General features: G+C 35.6%; 1 long non-coding RNA gene across 1 annotated transcript in view; it reads left to right on the plus strand.

The window, feature by feature from the left end:
• The first annotated feature begins 8,819 nt into the window (after positions 1-8,819).
• Positions 8,820-9,443, plus strand: part of LOC107837026 (uncharacterized) — a 19,739-nt gene continuing 19,115 nt past the window's right edge. Inside the window, exon 1 of the long non-coding RNA XR_001662998.1 lies at positions 8,820-8,829. This is a non-coding gene — a long non-coding RNA (uncharacterized LOC107837026). The remainder of the gene's footprint in view (positions 8,830-9,443) is intronic.

Genomic DNA, 9,443 nt, shown 5'->3' on the forward strand with positions numbered 1-9,443 from the left:
TCAAAGGTGTTAATTTCGCTCATGATTGCAGTTTCCAAAGAATGAACATGAAATGAAACCCTTTAATTATCCCTTACAGATGCCCTAATGAATCTCTAATTGTAGTGACATTCCACAACTCCACAACTTTTTCCTCTGGGATTCCTTGTAGTGACTTCATGCTATTTGGGAACAGCTGTGCCCTCTGAATAAAGCTGGTCTGTTTCTTTAAACTATGTATTTTACATAGTTTCCAGTAAACGATTCCTGCTTCACCAGTATGACTCGTCACTCTGCAGTCGACCCACATAGACCGTGCCTGTAGATTATGCTCCATAGTTCAATGACAGGCTGCAAGCCAAAAATCACAGAGTGATCTAACAGGGATCAGATTTCTTGATTCATTCACTTCTTACGCACTGAATGAGTGTCTCAAACTTTCTCTCAGCTCATCTCCTCAAGTTTCTTTCCCATGCTCCTTTAGGTACATTTTACTTTTATATAATGCTGGAAAAGTAGAAAACAAATAAAAAGCAGAGCAAAAAAATTATGTGGAAAATACTCTTTTGGAAATAATAGAGAAATACCACACCCAGAAAATGTTGTTTTACTGTCTTGCTGTAAGAAAGTTAAGTTGCCCAATCTACCAGAAGTGTTTCTTTCTTCTTTTGTGCACACCATCTTATGGCCGTATAACACCATCTGGAAGGGATTATAAAGTCAGTGTAGCAGACATGTTTGCGGAAAGTGTTGTCATCCTCAGAAATGATCCAAGAGGTTCTCACAGCTCTCGCAGTTTGAAGGAGGAAAGGTCAGGGCAACCAGCTGAACAGCGCTAATGGAATGGGACTGATAAAAGTGTGGGGCTCCAGATAACTCCACGTGGTTTTTGAGGTTTTGCATCAGACCAGGCAGCTGACGTAGGGAGCCCCAGACAGACAGGGTGGGAGAGAGCGAGTTAACTTCAAACAGAAGACGGGAAGTGATTCTTTGCTTTGTCATATAATTAGTTTGCTCCAAACTTCTCCTCCCTTTCTGCTTTTCCTTACTCATAATGGGTTTAAATGTACATAACGTCTGAGAGCGTTGAAATCCAATTGGACTAAAAGATGGTAAAAGACACCAAACTCCAACTGCTCTTGTGAAATCTGATGAGTAATGTTATTGCTAAAGTTGAGAAAAAACTACTTCTCATTTGGGAAAAAAAATTAAAAAAAATTTAGCTGACCAAAAAGTTAGTTTTTTGGTCAGCTAGACCCTGACCCTGACCTCTGATGGAGGTCAGGAGTCAGTTTGACGGTAAGTAAAATCTGTCCTGAAATGACAGGACAGATTTTATGGAGGTTCTCGGTAAAGTCTTCCTCAGTGTGCATGATGCAAGTTTAAACGTTTATCTGTTTTTATTCCAGTTTTCAGTTTATCCCAGCTTTTTATTCCAGTTGTTCTAAACCTTTTAAGTGGAGGGAAATTGAGGCATGTTTCTAATTTCTTGCAACCATTTCCTGACGTATAAAGATCAACACATACAGTTACATACACCTTTTTTCTTCAATATCTGAAATTAAAGCAGAACAAACATGTATTGTTTTAGGTTAGTTAGAATTTCCAAAATTATTTAGATTTGCTACACACCACAATAATGATGAAAAAAAAAATGAGAGTAGAGATTTATCTAATTATTTCTTCAAAATCTGAACTTTACATAAATTTACTGACTGCATGGCAGGGGTCGGACCTTTTGGGTTTCCTTCCACAAGCTTCTCACCACAGTTTGCTGCAGTGCTGGTCCTTTCTTCCTGACAGATCCGGCATAACTGAGTCAGGTTTATAGGCCGCTTCGTTCGCGCTCTCTATTTCAGATCCACCCTCAAATTCTCCGTTGAGTTTGGAGCTTCGTGATGCTGGCGAAAAAGCATTTACTTTGTTCTTAAACCACTTTACAACCACTTTAGCGGCATATTTAAGGCCATTATCCATTAATAAGACCAATTTGCACTTTAACCTCCAGGCTGCTGTATTTGCTTCACTGTTTCCATATAATGTTCTTTCCTCATGATGTCATCTATTTAATGAACTGCACCAATTCCTCCTGCAGCACCACAACATAACACTAGTTAAAGTTGCTTCTCATCTGGGAATACTTGGAATGTATTTAAAGATTTTACTTGAATTTTTATCATTTGGATTAAGACTGCCGTTATAGTTTGGTATCATGAAAATGACTGATAAAAAATACTGAATTTAGGCACATGGTGATATGGTTTTATTATTCCAGATACGGTCTTAGTCATCTGGGAATATTTTGGAAGTGTTATCTGAATAGTGATATTATGCAACGAAAGTACTTCCAATAAATAGTGTCAGTTATAAAAAAAAAATAATAATAATTTAGCTGGAATTCAGTGTTCAACAGATGAAACACTTTCCAGCTCTAATGTAGTCATGAAAACAATAATTTAGACTTTCTTAGTAGCTGATTTTTATCTTAATATTCACCCTTTAGTCGTCATTTAACAATCTGCTTTGAGTCAAAGAAACTGGGAATGATTTTCAGGAGTTTGCCTCATTTGGGAGATCACCTAATTTTTCACAGAAACCACATTGAGTGTCACACACACAAAGCAAAACCCTGGGGTGTTTTTTTTTCCCACTTGAAAAATCCTTCGGTGGTTCAAGGCAGTTTCTTACGTAATTATTTCTTATTTCAAACTACATGTAGAAACATTCAAATCAATACTGTTGTCCCATTACTACTGTCTGTAAGTAAATGCAGCAATCTGAATTGTTCATAGTGATCGCTTCCGCGTACTGATTTGAAAGCTTTGTTTCAAATGTTTTGCGGATTATGTAAGTAAGCATCATCCAGTTCTCTGAAGCCATTTTTGCTTGACCCGTAACGATGTGGATTAGACTTGTATGAACATTGTCATCTGATCGTTTGCATGTTTGGCCACACTGGGCTCTCCAAAGTAAACCTTTTGTTTTGAACAAATGAAACTTTGCGTCTGAGTCATTCTAGGTTTTTTTTTGTTTGTTTATGTTTGAAATCCTTTTCTAAGCTGGTGAGCATGGGAGAGATGCAAAGAGGCACAGATGTCTTCTTGGAAAGTTATACTGGGTCTCTGCGGTTTATGGCGCTCATCAAGTTGAGTAAGGCCTGGTGGTAACCACCGATGTGTGTATCGATATATGCATCCACAGGGGGCTTTGGGGTACACCTTGCTATTACCAAATTGGGCCTGTGTCTGTCTTCCCAACTGTGCAAGTTTTTTTTTTTTTCCATTAATTAATAAAGGGTGTCCAAAACTTTTCTCAAAGATTCTCACTCCAACTCCAAAGCTCTATGTGTCTGTTGTTCCTTAAAATATATGTGAACTGTTGAAATTAAAATGTGGTTACAGAAATTTCATGGTGGTCCCAAACTCTGGCAGTCGGGAAAAAGTCAGTCATCCTCTATGAACACTTGAGCATAAGCTAAAAAAAAAAAAAACTCATCAAACAGCCCTGACATTAGTATAGCTATGATTACAGTTGTGTTTGTGAAGTCAAAAGAAGAAAAACACAAAGTGCCCTAATCATTTCACAGCAGAAGGTTTTCTGCTTTAAAGAAAAAAAGGACACATCTACAACAGACACCACATGGTAAAGCACAGAAACCAATTCACTGCTGTACCTGTAATACCGAGAAGTCCCTCCAGGGGGTCAATCTGTGAGCCACAGAGTTAATGGTAGCAGACAAATCGAAAAGCAAAATCACTGCTGATATTCCCACATCAACAGTAAAGAGGAAGCCATTAGAAACTTTTAAAATGTCCGCTTCAATGCTGCGTCACACAGTTATTGCTCAGGCGGCAGATCCTGCTGCTAACGTCGTTTATGCCTCTGTGTGCTTCACTGTTTCTCTTGTGCTCTTATTTTGGATTCATGGGTTTTAGTTTTTGGACATTATTTATATTTTCATCAGTTGGATGTCCCTTGGTTCGTGAGCATGTTATTTCTATTCTAACAACTGCACAATATCTTTATGTTATAATCTTCTACAGTATATAATTATCACTATTATTGTTGTTCTTGTTTTTTTATACATTTTTAAACCTATACAGCTGATGTTGCTGTTACTGCTGATGTTCTTCCACTACTACCAACAAATAGCTGAAATCCTCAAATACTTGAGACTAGTTATTAAAAAAATCCTATATCGCTAACAATTTTAATAGTTTAAACACCAAATCTACCTCAATATGCATTAATATGCACCGTGGAAACCGTTTCAGCACTACCACAGAAGCAAACAACTACGATTTTCCTTTCCTGCCGTCATGGGGTTACAGCTGATCCGCACCAAGGGAAAGAAATGGCTACTTAGCAAGTACCAGCCATAAGGGCGTCAAGTAACATTGTGCCAAATATGCCATTTTAGTTTCCCATGAAGCAAAGTCTTTCGAATACTTTAAATATACCTAAAAGATCCGTAAACAGGCCAATTCTCCGTAAATTATTAGGAGCTGAAAAGTAAAAAAAAAAATCCACGAATACCGAACCGCGAATGGGCGGGGGTCCGCTGCAGTTTGTTTGGAATAAGGATTACTTCATTGTCATTAGTCTAGTGGAAAGAAACACATGTTTTTTAATGTCTTCTAATAAAGAGGGGGGTAGACGGAAATGTTAAAAACAAGTACAGAATCTCAAGTTTGAAGCATAAAACAGAATCAACTGTAACATAAATGACTGAAGGACTAGATAACTTAAAAGTTTGATTTATTTCTTTAAAAGGAGGATTTTCCTTAACAATCTGTCAATGTGTCAACGTTTCCTGTTCTTCACAGTAAATAACAGTGAAACCGATGTTCCCTACATATGTGATATCAGTCCAGGTCCCATTGTGCATTAGATCAACATGTCATGTGGGAACGGCCTGGCTGGACACAGTGTAACTACTTGTTATAACACTATAAAATTACAAGTCTTTTCAAGGAAATCAATTAGCTTTTAAGACAGGAAACAACTCTAGTTTTTTTTTTTAAACACAAGACAAAGTGGAAAATAAGAAAAACGTGTTATAAGCTGACTTATGAATGAGTCAAAATGATGAGGAAGGAAGCGGCAATGTGCTGCTAAAGGGTAGTGTTACTTTTAAGTTTTATGTCATTTACTAATCCTTGGAATATTTCTTTACTTCCATAATGGAAATGTATTGTACAACTCTTAATTACTAACAAATTTATAGATAAATAACTGGTAGATTTTTAGAGTTCCAAAAAAACCCCATTGGAATATTAATTAATGTATAATTCATAAATTAATTAATTGACAAAAAAAAGTGATTACTTTGTAAAATTTGAAACAAGACAAACATAAAGGTGATTTGTGGAAAAAGTGCCCATGTGTAGTCTTAACATATCCTTTACAGTATAATCTTTTTTTTTTTTTTTTACAGAAGTAACAATATATGACTACAGGCTAATTTTAAATCTTTTTACCGTTTTTATTAAATCATCTGTTAACAGCACAAATATTACACAGGAGAAGGTTTGACATAATTCGTGGCTTGATGACACATTTAGGTGAAAATCTAAAATGAAAATGCATTTTCTTACATAAAAATATGCCATTCTGATGTAATTCATACAAATAAAAACAATTTTCTTGTGTGTTATTCTTTTCCACACCCACAGTCAGAGTACATGACAATCCATCATTCTTTATACGTACGTCTGTTTGCTGTACAATTACTGTATCTACACCCCATGTAGATATGGTCAAGAGCCATTTTAATGAGTGTACAGCAAACATTATCTGTGCGACAGCATGCTGTGTGGAGAAGCTTTTTTCCATCTTTCACTTGCACATAAATTCTCAGTATGTAATTTACATTACTCCTCCTCTCTACAGTGAAGTGACAGTTGTTTGTTTCCATTAGAAACAGATGTTCATTGCTATTCTTTTACTGGTGTTCTTAAGTCTCTAAACACAATCTCCACCCAGCCGTTAAGGAAAATCATTCCATCCATATGTGTCATTTGAAAGTAATTAAAAAAAGCTACCAGTCCACCCAACCAAGTCACCTAACCAGGAAGATGTGGTCAGGGAATCCTTGTGCTTCCTCCTTATCTAAACAGAATATTGATTAAAATATTATATGTGAATTAATTATTGAAAATATTTAATCTAAATAATCAGAGGGGCAGCAAAATTTTCCTCTTGTGCTTTTTGAGGAGATCTGTTAGTTTGAAGTAATGAAATGGGGAAATCTTTTAAAAACCAAACACCTTAAATAACTCAAGTTTAGGAATTTCATCAGGAAGCAGAAGCACAAATGCAAAGTGTAATATATTGATATTTATTAGGTATTGAAGCTGGTTCTAGTTACAACTGAATAAATAACAACAGTAATCTTATATGATTAGGTTATTGATTTATGTCTGCTGCATGGTCTTCGCTAAAAAAATACCCACCAGCACATTTAGCTGTCTAACATTTTCTGCTGTGTAAGTCAAATAAGTTTAGAGAGTTTTAGATTTTCAACCTAAATGTGTGAGTTTGTGAAAGATAAACTTACAGCAGTAATTTGTATTTTATTAATTTTGTCAAACCTCCAAGGGTTGAATAAACTAGAATTTTTAGCAAAGGGGTGGGAATTATTTCCCAGTGTGCTTAGCGGCACGTTTTTGTATCTTGTGTTGCACCGTGAGTGAGATGGAAGTGTGTTACATTGATCTGACATTTTTTGTGTTGAAGCAAATGTTTATTTTAAGTTTGCAAAACTTGACTAGTGTCCTGTTCACTCTTAAATGTTTTTTCTAGCAGAATTAATTGTGATATTTAATAAAATTCTGTATCAGGTCAGAAATTTTGTTCATGCAATTTGAAACAAGAATTTAAATTATTAACTTGATATTGTGACTAAGAATAGTATGTGTGGTCTTTAGGTGAGGACTGTTTTTTTTGCGTATTGTGAAATAATTATTTGGTTTAAATTGCAGCTTTAAGTTAAAACTCACAATTCAAGACTAATGAACTTAAAAACAAGGTTTAGACAACTTGTCTCTTGTTGTTAAATCAACTTCATGAACTTTAATTTATGAGATAAAATCAAAACAATTTTCTTGCTGACTTAAATTGTACTTTCAAGGCAGCAGGTGGATTTTCATTTTCAAGTTAAACCACCTTCCAAATGTTTTAGTGTATGGTGCAATTAATTTGGGCGCAAATATTTTTTTATATTTTTTTACCAGTTGTTTGAGGTAAAACAACAACAAAAAACATATAAATAAAGCCTCAGTAACACTTGTATTCTCCCTGAGTTGGAAGTTGGAAATTATGTCTTCCCAGTTGGAGATTTTAACTGGGACGCCCCAAGAAGTTGGGACAAACTCCAGCAAAGCCCACTTAGGATTTTTAAGGCAGATTTCAATTTGGCTGCTTTTGTAAAACTGCAACATTAAGTAATGCCCTGGAGTCAAAAATTTACATCCACCGAACTTTTGTGCTGGTGCACTGAGAGACAAAAATTAGGTGCAGAAGTGCAACCATTGCAAAAAGTAGAGTTCTGGGGTGTGTTCTTGCTGCAAGTCATAAAACTCATAAAATGTTCCACTTGTTGCCCTTAATGTCTAGGCAACCTGTTATGATTCTTCATCTTTCTTCTATCCCTTTTATCTGCTCATATTCACATTGCTGCATGCTTACGTAACCATAATATAAAACCGGTGAGTGGTGACTATCATATAAACAAAACTGGCTAAGGCAGGCCAACACCTCTTCGAGAGGGTGCAGAATGAAGAGGAGATCAAACCAAACCTTTCGCCTCAGTCTTTGCTTTTTATAGCACCAGCAGCTTAAGCAGCATTTATAATAACATTCACTTAGAAATTTTTAGAATGCTGCAATGGTAAAGAGAAAAGCCAGGTCGAGTCACGATGTTTTTCAGTTACTGGCATGAAACTAGAATTAAATGAATGATCTCAAATTATGTCCTTTAAAAGAGCCTTAAAAAGTAAAATGGTACAAGCTTATACTGTTATATAAATATGTATTGTGAAATCATGTATGTAAGTAATGTATGTGTATATTCATGCATTTTCAAATACAAATGTGTGCACTTTTGTATGTATGCAAATGGACACAATATATCTGTTATTCCTGTAAGCTGCTAAGTAGATGAACAGAGTGGGCAAGCATAAGATTTGGCTTCAGGCTTTTTGGGTTTGTAAAGTAGTATCGTTTTTGTTTTCGGTTAATTTGCCAAACAAAAGTTTGAAACTGAACTGAACATAGTCATATGCATTGAGAAGTTTCTGCTACATTGCATGATTATGGGCTATAATCATCTTTATGGGTAGGATTATAGCCCAATACAATCTGCCATGGTGTTTTTACATCAACAGTACCTATAATTAATGGTTTCATCTAATAACCTAATGTCTAAAAAACTAGTAGTAAATCTTAGCTCTGTAAGAAACGTTTGAAATGTCATACATTATGTGTTAAGTTCGTAATTATATTTTCGTTTCACGTTTTGAATTTAGTTCATGAAATTAACTTTTTGAAAATGTTCTAGTTTTTAACCCCTTTCACTGTCATGAGGACCCATTGACTAACATGTGAGCAATGATATCATTGGGATTCTACTACATGAAGGTAAGATACTGACCGGTTAGTATTTTACTAACCAGTAAGATACTGGAAATTGATTTCTGACATCTGACTTTTTTTCTTTTTTTTTTTTCTTACCATGATACCATGTTGAATCCTGAGGTGTGAATAGGAATGGTGAGAATGCAGGTCTCTGTGGGGCTCCTGTGCTGCTGACCACCTGATTAGACACACAACCCTTCGGTCTTACAAGCTGTGTTTAGCTGCTCTTTTATTTAGGCGGTTGTCGAGGACTCCAGACAAAACTTGTGGAGTTTTTGACCCACAAGTTTTGGACACAGTAAATACAACAGAGTTCTGTGAAATGCTCTGAAAAACCAGAGAACGTGATCCTCACTGTGCTGCCTGTTCTGCAGGCAGTGGGTTTGTTGAAGCAGGTGTTTTCTGCTCCAACTGCAGAGTCATGGCACCTTTAACAGTACGTATTTCATTGTTCATGTTGCTTGCCAAAGTTCAGCTGCAATACTGGTAATGTACCATTAGCCTCTGTCACAAATATATAGATCATAAATATGTCTGATCTCGCTGTTCTGGCACTTTGAACCAAATTTTATGACTTATCATTAAAATATATATATTTCTTTGTTTCCAGCTTTTTAGGATAAATATAGCAAATAATGTACATTTTCTCCAAAGATTTTATTATAAATATTTTTATTTGGCAGAAATAGAATAACATTTTCACATTTCAAAATATTTACAGCCAAACATAAAACATAGAGAACAAACATATAGACGTATCAAATGTATCAAATTCCATAAAAGTGCATTTGTACTGTACTTCACACAAGATGAATATACCAACTGTA

The sequence above is a fragment of the Poecilia formosa genome, unplaced genomic scaffold (genome assembly GCF_000485575.1).
Source record: "Poecilia formosa unplaced genomic scaffold, Poecilia_formosa-5.1.2 Scaffold105, whole genome shotgun sequence".
Lineage (NCBI taxonomy): Eukaryota > Metazoa > Chordata > Actinopteri > Cyprinodontiformes > Poeciliidae > Poecilia > Poecilia formosa.